Genomic DNA, 13,625 nt, shown 5'->3' with positions numbered 1-13,625 from the left:
ACTTGCAACATATGAAAAAAAATTAGAATCATATGAAGACTTGCTGTCTTCTACATCTAACACACATATAGTATCAATAAATACATCACCTTCATTATTGTCTTTAGGATGACTTCTACAGATAGAGCATGACTCATCACTAAAACCATTACCATACACTGCAACCTCATTGTCTAACATAAAACCTTGTAATAATCTTTCATTCAAAAATTCATGTTCGAACCCATTAGCATCAATTTGATCAACCATTTCTTTATCTTCAAACTTCGAGGACAAATCACTCTCAAACTCTTCATAGCCAAACTGATTTGTGTAATGTAAAAATTGAGATGCATTATCATTTTTAGACTTAGAAAAAGAAAGCATACCTTCATCTTCATGAGAAACTACACTCTCATCATTGCTCTCTTCTTCCCAATTTGCATTAGATTCATGTGAAGATGAATATGTACTACCATTGTCCTCTTCTTGATTCGAACAACAACTCTCACCATTATCTTCACATGAGGCATCTTCATAATACATCAGATCAACAACTTTATTATCATCACTTGAAAGATGACTTTCAGCTTCTTCATACTCACATTGAGATGATTGTCTTTCAAATTTATATTTAATAATGTTCTCAACATGATGCAATCTATCAATAAAATAAATCATTTCTTGCATATTCGATTGATCAAGTGAACCCATCTTACTATCTATTGCTCAAACATTGCAAACATATGCACTCTATTTGTTTGACTATGATTGAGATAAATGTGATTCACCTTCTTCATCTTGTGTCATCTCTCCATGATATGTCAGATCAGCAATATCAAGTTCATGATTAGAGAGATAACTCTCGTCTTCCTCACTTGCACAAGACTAAGATCTAGGTGCAGCAACTTCAAGTCTAGAAACATTAGTAACATCATCACACATATAATTATCATGAAAAGAACTTACTACTATAACTAAACCTTGATTCATAAGATCATCACATTGCTCATTTCCATCAAAGTCTGAAACATTTCTTATTGCTACAGCATCATGAACATATGTGTCTCTATTTGAAATTGAACTAACCTTCCTTATACACATATTCTGATCTAAATTTTCCATCTGATTATTCATTACAGCAGGGGTATTGATATTCTGATTTGTAATTAAAGTATCAACACCATGTTCTATTTTTATTTCAGATACATTATACTGGCACACATTTTTAGCAAAATGACTTCTAGTCAATCCATATTTCAAATTATTTTCAATATCTCTAGCAATCATAAAAGCCTGATATAATGTCTGTGGTTCTTTATCCCTTAGTAGATAGTTCATTTTCTTGTCAAATGCATCAAAGTAAATAGATAAACACATTTGATCATCCAGTCTATATCTCTCAGGGATTTCATTCAAAATTCTTGCCATCTGATGTTAAATTGAGGAATAAGTTCACCATTCTCAACAAGAATCTTCAAGAACTTGTCATAAGAATCAAATATGCTTACTCTTTCTCCAAATTTCTCCATGAAGGTAGAATGCAACTCACCCCAAGATGAAATAGAACATGCTAGTAGAAAAGTAAACTAGTCTCTAGCATCACCTTCTATAGTTTGAAAAAATAACTTGATGTGTGAATCCTCATGAGCAATCTCATAGTCACCCATAAAATCACTGAATAACTCTACATGATGACTAGCTAAAACAAGATGGTTCCCATTAAACTTACACAATTTATTTCTAACATTATTAGGAATGACATTTGGGAAACCATGAATACCATTGAAATTTAATGGCATATACCGCTTGGTAGAAATAGATCTAATAGTTTCACTAATAGGCTACATACTAGATGAAAGGAAACTTGACATTCTTCAAAGATTTGAAACTCATTCACCCATAATAAATTCTGATTTGTAATTTGCAGCAGATCTATACCCTTCTACCAAATAAATCACTTCACACACTTCACAAAACTTTACAATCTAGAACTTGTTCCCATGAAGTATATGAAACTTATCAAACTATTCTCCTCCTCTTAGTGCTAAAACTCACTTGATGGAGAATACAGTTTTCACAATCAATTTTCATGAAAAGAAAATACATAAAAATGAGAATACTTCAAGATCCAAATGGTTGAAAGTTCTTTGCCTACCATTTACAATAGTAGACCCAAAATTTTATCAAATCCTTACTGAACCTTTTGAATCAACACACCACAAATATTGCAACCATTTAAATGTTTCAACCTCTTCAGATCTATTCTTCTCTTATAGAAACTAGTCACAATTCATGTATAATACTGCACTAGTATAGAGATTAACTTCGAGTCACCACTCACATTAAGTGAGACATGAATTGAATTAGATTTGAATAGAACTACAAACTGATTTGAAACAATAGTAGATAGAAGAAAACCTCTTCAAATTTATCTTGAATTTGAAACCTCTATACAAAGCTAAAACATAACTCTTCAACACCATCAGATCCAAACTACACTTCTCTTTTCAAACAATAATTTCAAAAACAAATTTAGATCCACCCAACAATGTGCTAAAAGCCCTCAACAAAATGCATATATAATTAAATGCCACTGGTTGTAGAGATAGAGTTGCCACTCACAATTGTGAGAAAATATTTTGAAACACAAATTATTATTGATCTAATTCTGAACCAGACTTTCAACATGAAATAAACTTGTAGATCCTCAAAAATTTTGAAAAGAGAACAAGATATTGATCAATCCTTTGACTCTAAAATTTTATAACAACACTTGCAAAGACCAAACTAATTGAATATAGACTTATAGTATTCATAAAACACAATTTAAATCCAAGTCTCACAACATACTGTTGTAAAGGGATAAAAAATTACTGGATTGCATGAAATTTAGCAAGGATATGGAAAAAACCTCACAACCCCACTGCTGTAGCAAAATTTTTCTAATGTATTGAATCTTCTTTAAATTCTCAAGGTTTGTCCATCACATAGATTCAATACACTCCCCAGAAGAGTCACCATTTTGTTGATGTTTGAAAATGTTGTAGGTTTCCAATTTCCCCAATGAGAATATGACACATCTAAGGGTACCTAACTCCCATCTTTAACACATCATTTCAGACACTGGGCCAACTATAAGGCTTGACCCTTCTTCACTTCGAGCTCTACAAAACCTAGGCGGGTGGACCTTAGATTCAATCAATATGGTACCATGGCAAAAACATATCCCTGAATCTATAATCAATAGATTTAGCCCTTATATATCCTAATAACTCATGTAATAACATAGATCTATAGTAGCAAATTGCAAATCTATGATATTCATAAGTTGAGTGAAGGCATTCCATTGTAGCTTTTCAACACGAAAGGGGAAAAGCATTTGATTAATAACGTTGTATTCAACAAAAACCCCTAATATGCAACAAAATGAAATAATGATCCTATAGCTGACCAGTGCCTAATCCATTGGGCAATTCCATGAATCAATCACATACACTTAGATACCTGATACTTATTCATATATTCAGATATATGATCTATCCATTCACCTTGTAAATAGGCATCCATGTTCAATCTAAATCTAATTTTTACATGATATCCCCCTCAATAAACTTGCAACCTTGCTAATTTCTATGAAGCATTTACATAACCCCTTGATTTATAAGCAACAATAAAACAACATATAGCCTTAAGGGACTGCAACTATGACCTAGGCTCTTTGTTCAAAGACCATAAAACATTAAAGATTACTGTGATAGGAGACGAGAATTAGAATGAAACTAATGAAGTTATTTCTCATTTGTATTAATTTCTTTGAAACAATACATTCAAATGCATGAAATCAAAACACAAAACACCTAAATAGATCTAATCTTATTCTATAATATGCACTACTACTATTCATATAAGAGAATTATGTTGAAAGAATGGTGTCATAGTCAAGGAAACATGTCAAAAATTGGAACCAATGGTCTCACATTGAAAAATTGGAACCCCTAATGGTATCACAGAATTGAACTTTTTCTTCCCAAAAAATAGAACACTTACAATGAGAAAGAATGAGAATGATATAGAGGAAGGGATTCCTAGATCTGCTCTACATTTGAAATGTGTAGACTTGAAATTCCCTCTCTTTGCCATGAAAAGACTCTCTCTAATTTCTCTCTTCAATAGGTGAATCAAAATATTTTTCATTTTGGCTCTCAAATTAGCGTAAAATATCTCAAAGCTTGATGATGAAAGAAAATAATTAATTTTTGATGTTAAAATTAACTCAAGGTAAAAAGTGAAAATCAGTTAAAATGGCCTCTAGAATGCAAAAAACCTCTTAGATTCATTTTTCTTCACCATCAAGCTCCAAAAAACTCTTATATCTACCTCCTAGCCAATTTTGATGATCAATGACAAATTTTGCCCATTCTGCTGAGAATGCCCTAGGAATCACAAACTTGCTTATAGCATGAACCGGTGAGCACCTGTGCAAAAAGCAACCTTAGAAATGGAAAATTCAGCTTGTTCTAGTTCCAATGGTATATTGAAGTGCCTATTTTGGATAAAATAGCACCATTTATGCCCCTCTGAAGTTCAGGCTTTCAATAAGACCTTCTCATTAAAATTTTCAAAAATTAATGACTTTCGTATAGTTTTAACTATAGGATAAAAACATTTTGAATTTAAAACTTTCCTCCTTTAGGAAAATGCACGAGAGATGTGAGAAAATCATTTATTTTAAAAGATTTATTTTTTGCCTTTTACCCTCAACTGACTGAATGCCATCAGACTGCCATGTGGCAACCTCTGATTAGTTAAGAACTTTCCACATCACCCTACAATTTGGACCCATTGGCCACCTAGGTGACACATGTCACCTTTTTATTGGACCATAATCTACCACATCACCCACTAACAATTTTCCACATGTCACATGTGCATTGGTTCTGATCTCAGGCGGGCCCTACATACACTTTGTTGGTTTCCTAAATTTTTTGGCAAGTCGCCATGTCGCTTGCAAAATTTTTTCCCATTTTTTGGTGGTCACATGACAACCACTAGATTTCGGCAAGTTTTTTGGTGAACTCCATCTATCCACTAACACCATGTCACCACCATCTCATTGTGCCACCTAGACACTCACTATGTCATTATAGTAACCATCATTCATCTTTCCCTTAGCAACATAGCAATGACCACAAGATCATCCACATGTCAGCATCCCATTCTTTGGATCTATATCCCACCCTATCATCATTCTTGTTTATTCATTTAAAATTTCGTGGGTGACCCCTACCAGTTGGCTGACCACTGGCCCCACATCAAGCCTTGACCTCCAAAAGTTGTTTGTCTTTAAGACACAAAGCAATGTGTGTGGTTTAGTATTTAAGCATTCAAAATTTTCTCACAGCACCCATGTGGGATAAAGCAATTCATTGGTTTTTCTCCAAGTCACTGTGAATGATGCCTTCCTTGGCTTTACCTTTTATGGCTTGTGTTCCTTGCATTCCTCCGAGCATGAATTCCTAACATGGAACTCCCTTGCATGGACATCTGCTATCTTCGTGCATGGGATTTATCTTCCAAGGTGGCTTTGACTACATCTTTTTCAAATGCTTGCATGGGATCTTTTATGTTCACTATTTGTTCCTCTGTTCCATTGGCTCTTGTGTGGACTACTCCTCTCTGTATGTCTAAGATTTCTTGTGGGTTTATTCTTTTAATTATGTTGATTCTCCCTTGTTCTTTCACCTTGGAACCTCCAGCTCCCTCTAATTTACTGGTGTGTTTCTCTTCCTTTAAAATTTTTTGACTGCTATGGTGGCTCCTTTAAAATGTGGGGCCTTTTTTTACAAAAAATGTGGATCTGCATTCACCATCTCTGCCTGCTTAGAATGGAGCTTCCTTTTCTCCCCTATCGCTTCCTTCTTTTGCATGATCTCCTTGGTTATCGGTGGCTTCTAAGTCTCTGCTCTTCCTCCTAAGCCAGCTTCCTACTCATGACTTGCCTATAACCCTACTACCTTTGCATGAATGTAGGTTCCCCTTTGGCATGGTCTACCCATGCCTTTTATGTGAGCCCTCTATTCTGCACGAGACTCACCTTTTTATTCAAACATTGCCTTTGTCTTTTGTGTTGGGCAATTCTTTACTTGGCGACTGTGGTCTCCATTGGCTATATGCCTGCTCTATTCATGCATGATTTTCCTCTAGTTGCAATGCTCCCCTGCATTTACTTCTTCCTCATTCCTAGTCCTCTTGCTTCTTATACAATTCCAGCTTCACCAAATTTTACTCATTTCATATCTCATATCTTACTAGAGGCATGATCAAGCAATGTTTCTCACCACTTGATGCAAACCAAAGCTAGACTACTGAAAGTGCTTAGAAGATCAATTTGAGTACTAGAAGCAAAATGTAGTGGTGAAAAACATTATGCACTTAGCTGGGGCCAATTCTATAAGGTTGAGAAGCCAACGTAACCTTCAAGTGAGCTCCTAATCTACTATCTAAGGGGATAATATGGGTTTGAAGAAGGATTATGTAGCATTCAAGCATTTCCCAATTGGGGTGTACAGAAAGATCCATGAGGTATCATTGAGATGTTGAAAATGTTTATGATACTAGGTGTGAAAGCCAAGATGTGATCTTAATAGTAATGCAAATTATGCCCATAAAGATGGCATGGATCAATAGCCTCAAGCTAGTGTTGGAAGGCCAGTTGCCTAGCTTTTTCATCCCTTGATGATCCCTTCCTTAACATACCTTGCTCAGGTTCTATATTGAGATGCTTGGCTTCTTAAACATATATTTGTACTGGAATACTATCCAAGCATCTAGAATTTATGTCACTTGCATTTTCTATTAGTAATTTTCTGTAGCACTTAGGTTCAGGATCACTAGCTACGACCTCCGATTATTTTTTCCCAAGAGTCCATGGGAGCATTTAAATCCCAATGCAATCTATCATAATTAAAATAACCAGAATTCAACTTTAAAAGCATTTCTTTCTCCAAGCTCACTATTAGTTACATCTTCAACACATGCCAAGGCTTCCTCATGAGATGGGAAATGAACAAACCCATAATCTTTTCTTTTTGATTTAGGCATGTTACATGACAATTGAACTTTCTCAATTTTGCCATATTTCTTAAGTTCCTCTTTGATTTTCTCTTCATCCCAAGATTTAGGTACTCCATCTTTCTTATCTTGGAGAGACTCCATACAATGTATCATTATCTTTATTAGTTTGATGGAATCAATTGGACCCCAAAGTGGGTCCGGCTAATTTTCATTTTGTTTTCGAAGAACTGAATCTTCAAATTGATCTATTGATAATCTCAGAATAATTAGAATCAAGTTCAATCATTGAACCATCATTTAAAACTCATTTTACCATTAATCTACAAACTGCCAATTTAATGTTAGGGGGTCCTTTGACTGGCCTTAAAAACTAATCCAAACACTTAACCGAGCTTTGAAATCAGACACACTAATTCTCTATTCCACATATTTTCACCCTATCAGATGTTGTCTCATGATGAATTCCCAGTTAAAAGATATTGACCATCAAAGTTTCTTTCTTAAAATCACCTATACATAAACATGTTAGAAAACACTAAATTGCATTTAGATTTGGCTTCAAAAGCTAGGCAAACTGACACTTGGGAAAACAAAAATTGGGGTGTTGGTTCACTATCATGAGGTGAGTATAAATCTATGATTTGGGCTCATGAAAAATAATTGGGTACAAATGGAAAGCAGTCAAAGTGGACTACTTGAATTTTGCATATTGAAGCAATGGTAGAAAAGTGATTTTTGCAAATGGAATGGATTTGGAAAAGTGTGTAGATGGATTCATCAAGGCTTGAAAATTGGCACACTTGAAGTATTTTTGGAGGAGAACATAATGGTAAAATCCATTCAATCTCAGCAATCATGGATTAGGAGTTATAACATCATGAATAGGGGTACTAACAAATTTGCATGTACTGACACCAGTAAAAAATTAGAAATTGTGTTTGTTATTGCGTTTGAAAAATGATCAAACAGATTCTTTATAAGCTCAAAATTGAAACATAGAAAGTCTTTGACCTCTAAAATGCAACACAAAAGGAATTTTAACATTTCATTCAACTGGGTCAAAATTATAACAAGTCAAACAGGACTTCCTAGAATTCAAAACAATTCACATCAGCATGACATCAGTAAATGACCAACTTTGAAAGATTCAAAAAATAGTCAAAAAGACTCAAAATGACTCAAAATCTAAAACATAGGTTCTCTGGTATGGACACTAAATACTCCCAAAGTGGTGAGTAATGAAACATCATTGGGTGTGAGATATTCAATTGCAAACATAGGCTCCTATCACTATTTGACACAAAGCAAAAATGGAAATTTGACAAATGCTCGAAACGAGGCTTAGGAACTAGCTCGTAATGGCAATTTGACTTCATGGAATATATAGATGCACTAAATAAAAGGTGCTAGAATCATTAAACACCTCTTGTGGCTTAAAGGTATAGCCAGGCACACATGCATCAAAAGCATTTATGGGGCTTGATTTTCTCCATGGTACTCAAAATCGAGGCTTCAATTTTGAGTCCCAACAGTGGTGATTAGAAATTTAGAATATTTTTTGAGGGATACTAAAACATCTTTCACTTAGACTAGGAAATTTTTCCTCTTCTATGTCATGTGCCTTCCTAGATCGATGCACTTGAGAAACTATGTTCAAGCAATATTTTTAGTTTTTAGGGATATTCTAGGTCTGATTGAATGTCTACTCAAAGGGAGATCATGCTACCTCTGATTTCATTATAGCTTTACAAAGTAAAGTGCCAGATGTGGGATTCCTCCTTCCCATGGCCTAATTTAGCAAGTTTTCATTACATGGTAACTAGTTTGTAGAACATGAGACCTAGAATGACATTTGCTAATTGATCTAATCTTATAGTGAAAGGTGTTGAAGATTCCTAAATGACACATGTGGATACTGACAATAATATGAAAACCTATTTTCACCTACATATTCCCCATGAATGTGCAATACATTTAAGATTTTTAGAAGAGATGGAGTGCTCTTATCATCTGGTGGGTGTCCCAAGGAGGTAACTGAAAGATCTTGACACAAGAAGAATTTGAAGATTTCTATTAGGATCATATTTACCTCACAAGTCCCCCTCTTTCTTTTCGTACTTCTTCCTATCCCTTTCTCTCTTGTAAAGTGTATGTACTACAAGTAGTACCTACTTGTAAATAGATTAGTTTATGGGTAATATACTAGGGTGTTGATTTCAAGAAATAAATGTAAATAGATGTATACATTGTAAAAGATTTTGTATTAATATGTACTCTTGAAGATTTTAGAAGGGTTGGTCAAATCACGTATTTTGTTGATGAACAAAAAAATGTAGCACAAATAATTGAAGAAGTAGAAGCTGCTAGAACTTTACTGACTATGATTATGATTATAGATGAACAAGAAAAGATAATAAGATAAATTAAATTAGATGAGGAGGATGAAGTTATAGATAATGAACCTGAATATGCTATTATAAAGAAATATACAAATAAAATAAGTTATAAAGAGAAAAATATTTTTGTATAGATGTTTGAAGAAAAAGATGAAAAGGAAAGATTGACAAGAAAGAGACAAAAGAAAAGAAGTCTAAGGAAAACTATTGAACCATTTCTAGAATTACTACCTAAAGTTGATATTGATACGAATGAACCATTCATTGATTTGTTAAAGGAGATAGAGACACAAAAAATATAATTTAGAAAGAAAGTTGAGTAGAAACCGTAAAACAACAAAGATTAGAAGCTCCTCCAAATAATCATAGAACTTATGAGATCATAAGTAGAGGATATAAAGTAAATAATGAAATATCTAATGGAAGATAATAAGATATACAATAGGACATGCAATACTACTCAATTCACCGTAGATATCAATGCAAAGGTAGAAGAAATAAGATCTAACATTGCTATCCTAACAAATAGTTTAAAGTCTATAGCTACAATGACAATGGAGCATACAACACTGATAATGGGGCATAACACACTAAATAGGAGAATAATATTACAAGATCCAAGATATGAGAAATATAGAAGAAAAAATGAAGAGAAATTTACTAGAGATATAATATATGATCACACCTATTATAGATATGATGTAGAAATAGTTAGGAACTGCTATAAAGTTTCTTAACATATGAGGCCAACACAGTACAAAGTGTTGGAGTTGAGGAAAGCCAACTCTGAAGACGCCCAAGATCACCTGCATGCGAAAACCTGTCAAAGAGAAGCCAAGAAGAGGAAGAGCATGGAGCAAGGGAAAAACCCTAAACGGACATGAGAGACAATATGTGCAAACACAATGAAAATGTATTTACAATATGCACAATGCCTTATAAAATACAATGAGGGAGCCTACTTATAAAGAGCTCATGGAAGATTGTAGAACAAGCTAGAAGGTGGTAGAAGATAAGATTGACAACTAGAAGGGAACAAACTCCCATGTTGTCAACAACTAACCACTACATGCATTAAATACAAAATATTAAATAAATGCATGGCCTAAGTAAGCTTAAGCAAATAGAATAAATAATTAATAAATTAATTATTCACTCTAACACCCCCCCTTAAGTGCAACTTAGGGAAATGCCTTAAGCTCACAAAACTAAGATGAATGCATAATGGGTCCCGGCATTGAGGCCATTTTAGGTACCCAAGTACAATGCAAGAAGATGCAACCTTTGTAAACGGGGAAAGAGAGAAAACCACGTGGGAAAAACCCTCCCCCAAAAAGAGGTAAGAACCTAGGGAAGAACTGAAGAAGTCTCCAACTAGGGAAATTGTCCCCTAAAACAGGAACAAGAAGTAATCATGAAGAAGTAGCATCACTGAAGCATGAAGAAGCTAAAAAATTTGCCAAACTGCTGATCTGAAGAACCTCCATGGAAGAAGAAGGCACGAACCAAGCATTTCTATATGGTAGATGATCCATCTCACCGAAATGCATAGGTAGCCAGCCACTGCAATTTCCTTGTATATAGGATCAACCACTGAATACATAGTTCATACTATCAAACCATCGAACCACGGATGCATTAGAACAACAGCATAACCCCCCCTTAATGCAGATGGGGTGTGATGACAAGCAACTAAGAAGGTGGGCCAAAATCTCCTGCAAACGAACCAAGAATGAGGAAAGAGGAAAAGAGGTACAGACACCGATAAAGACACGGTCTAACTGACTTTGCATGGGGCTAATGTTGTGGAAGGGACACTCACTTGACAAAGGGAGAATGCCTAAAATAGAAAACAATAATCCCCCCCATGGTGCTTTATGAAAATAGTGCAAGTACAATTGACTCAAAACAACGTTCATGATTCCCGAAATGCAAAAGTGGCACTTTATCTCAGTGCGAAACAAAAAAGTGCTTCAAAATGATAGCTACAATGATCAAAATTGAAAATGAGCTGAACCAAAAGAAAGTATAGCCGAAAACAAAGCAAACCATGCCAGGAAAATGATCCTCGGGCCTAAAACACTCAAACTATCTACCATATAGCAAAAATGCAAAAACTATGATAGAAAGAGCAAAGGCCAAAAGTGAAGAAAAAGGACTACATTTTTTAAAAGTACACAGAACCAGCTTTCTAGAAATATAAAGTTTTCAAAAAACAGGCATGGGATGCAAAAGATATGCATGCCGGAGTCAAAAAAGGACTTTAGACTTAAACTAAAAAAAAAGCAAGAAAAAGACATCAAAACCTAAAAATACCTACACCAAAGTCTCCGTCTTGGAACCAGCTTTTAGGCGCTTCTTTTGGATTGGAAAAATACATCCGTATGCAAAAGTTATGGCCAAAAAACCACAAGTAGGTCCAAAACCAAATCAGGAGAGGTGCAAGAAGGTGCTAATGCAAGATGATGTCATCATTTAAGGGGAAAAAATTTGACGGCCCGTCACCTGTCGCAGCAAAAAAGAGTGCCACATGGCAGCCACATGGCAAAATCTGACGTGGCGGGTCCACGTGGCAAGGTGCCACATGGCGCCCAGGCCACGTGTCACCCTTGCAGTGGCTGCAAACGTTGACGGATCCACAGAGCTGGCGGAGCGGTGCTAGAGGCGGAGGTCGACGACCGGAGTGGCCCGCGGGCGGTGCAGAGCCACAGTGGCTCAGCGGCAACGGCCGCTGGGTGGTGCGGCGGTGGCCACCCGACTGAGAGCCCGAATTTTTTTTTCTCGTCCTTGCGTCCGTACGATCCGTACGACAGACCCTGGAGGCTTCAAAAAATCCCCAAAATTGCCCTGTGTCCAAAATCAAAAAGTTTTATATGAATCCTGACTGCAAATGGCCTTCCGAATCCAATGGTGATGTCCGTTTGAGCTGAAAGTGCTCCAAAAATTTGCTGATCCCACGATTTGAAAAAAAATGCACAAACAAACTAGGGTTTGTGACTCCAAATCACGGTTTCAAAATTTCTTCAACAAGCATGAAGCATCTCTGAAGCATGAAGCTGCAAACTCTGTCAAAATGCTGATCTATAGAACCTCCATGGAAATAGAAGGCACGAACCATCAACCAAAGAAGCATAGAACAACAAGTGAACCCCCCCATAATGCTGAACAAGGAGAGAGGTGACAGGAACACTAAAATGCAATGCCAAAAATATCTGCAAGAAGAAAAATCAGGAACACCAATAGTGCAATAGAAGTACAAGCATAGGATAAAGGGCAGTGTCACCGACACACTACATGGGCTAATGTCGTGGAAGAAAAATTCACTTAACAAAGGTGGATGAGCACAAAATGGCAAAACATCATGACCCCCCATGGCACTTTATAACTGAGTGCGAGTACAAACAAACATAAGGTGTACAAGATCCTAGATATGCAAAAGCAGGCACTTTATCTCAGTGCGTTTACAAAAAAAGGAATGCAATAGAATAGAAGCATACAATGCTCAGAATTCAGAAAGAAGAGTGAGCTAAAAGAACAGAAGAAGAGATTCCAGGATTGTAGAATCCAAGTAATTCGCTAGAGTGCGAAAGTGCAAAACTCGAAAGAGAAAGAGCCTGGAGCAGAATCTAGATAAAAGACCTCTACAACTGAATAACTCATAGAACCAGCTTTCCAACGATATCTGGTGAGCCCAGAAAAGAGTCTGAATGAGCGAGATATGGCTCTTGAAAGACAAAATAGAACATCTGCCTTTGATTGCCAAAATAGGCAACCAGACTGTAGCAAAAATAAAAAAAACTTGTACCATCATCTCCGTCTCAAAACCAGCTTTTCAACGCATTTTTCAGATCGAAAAAATACGTCTGTATGCTCAAGTTACGGAAGAAAAACTGACAGGGCCTTTTCATGAAGAGCATATGCTAAAAGTGAAGCTTGGGCACAATAATCAAGGAAACAAATAGCACCACTGCGATCTACTCAAAAAATTATGCACTTTCAAAAAAAGAATCACCTCGATACGAGGTCGTATGAGAAAGTTATGATCCTTCGAAGTTTTCAAAATGAGAATTGTGCACAGTCACGGCTGAGAATCTGCAATTTCTGAAGAATTCATGTATGAAAATAAAAAAACAACTCCACTAGTGGATAAAACACAAAAAAATAGCCAAGTTC

The sequence above is a fragment of the Cupressus sempervirens genome, chromosome 3 (genome assembly GCF_028749045.1).
Source record: "Cupressus sempervirens isolate cs-2001-9-10 chromosome 3, ASM2874904v1, whole genome shotgun sequence".
Lineage (NCBI taxonomy): Eukaryota > Viridiplantae > Streptophyta > Pinopsida > Cupressales > Cupressaceae > Cupressus > Cupressus sempervirens.
Note: the sequence above shows the minus strand (reverse complement) of the source record.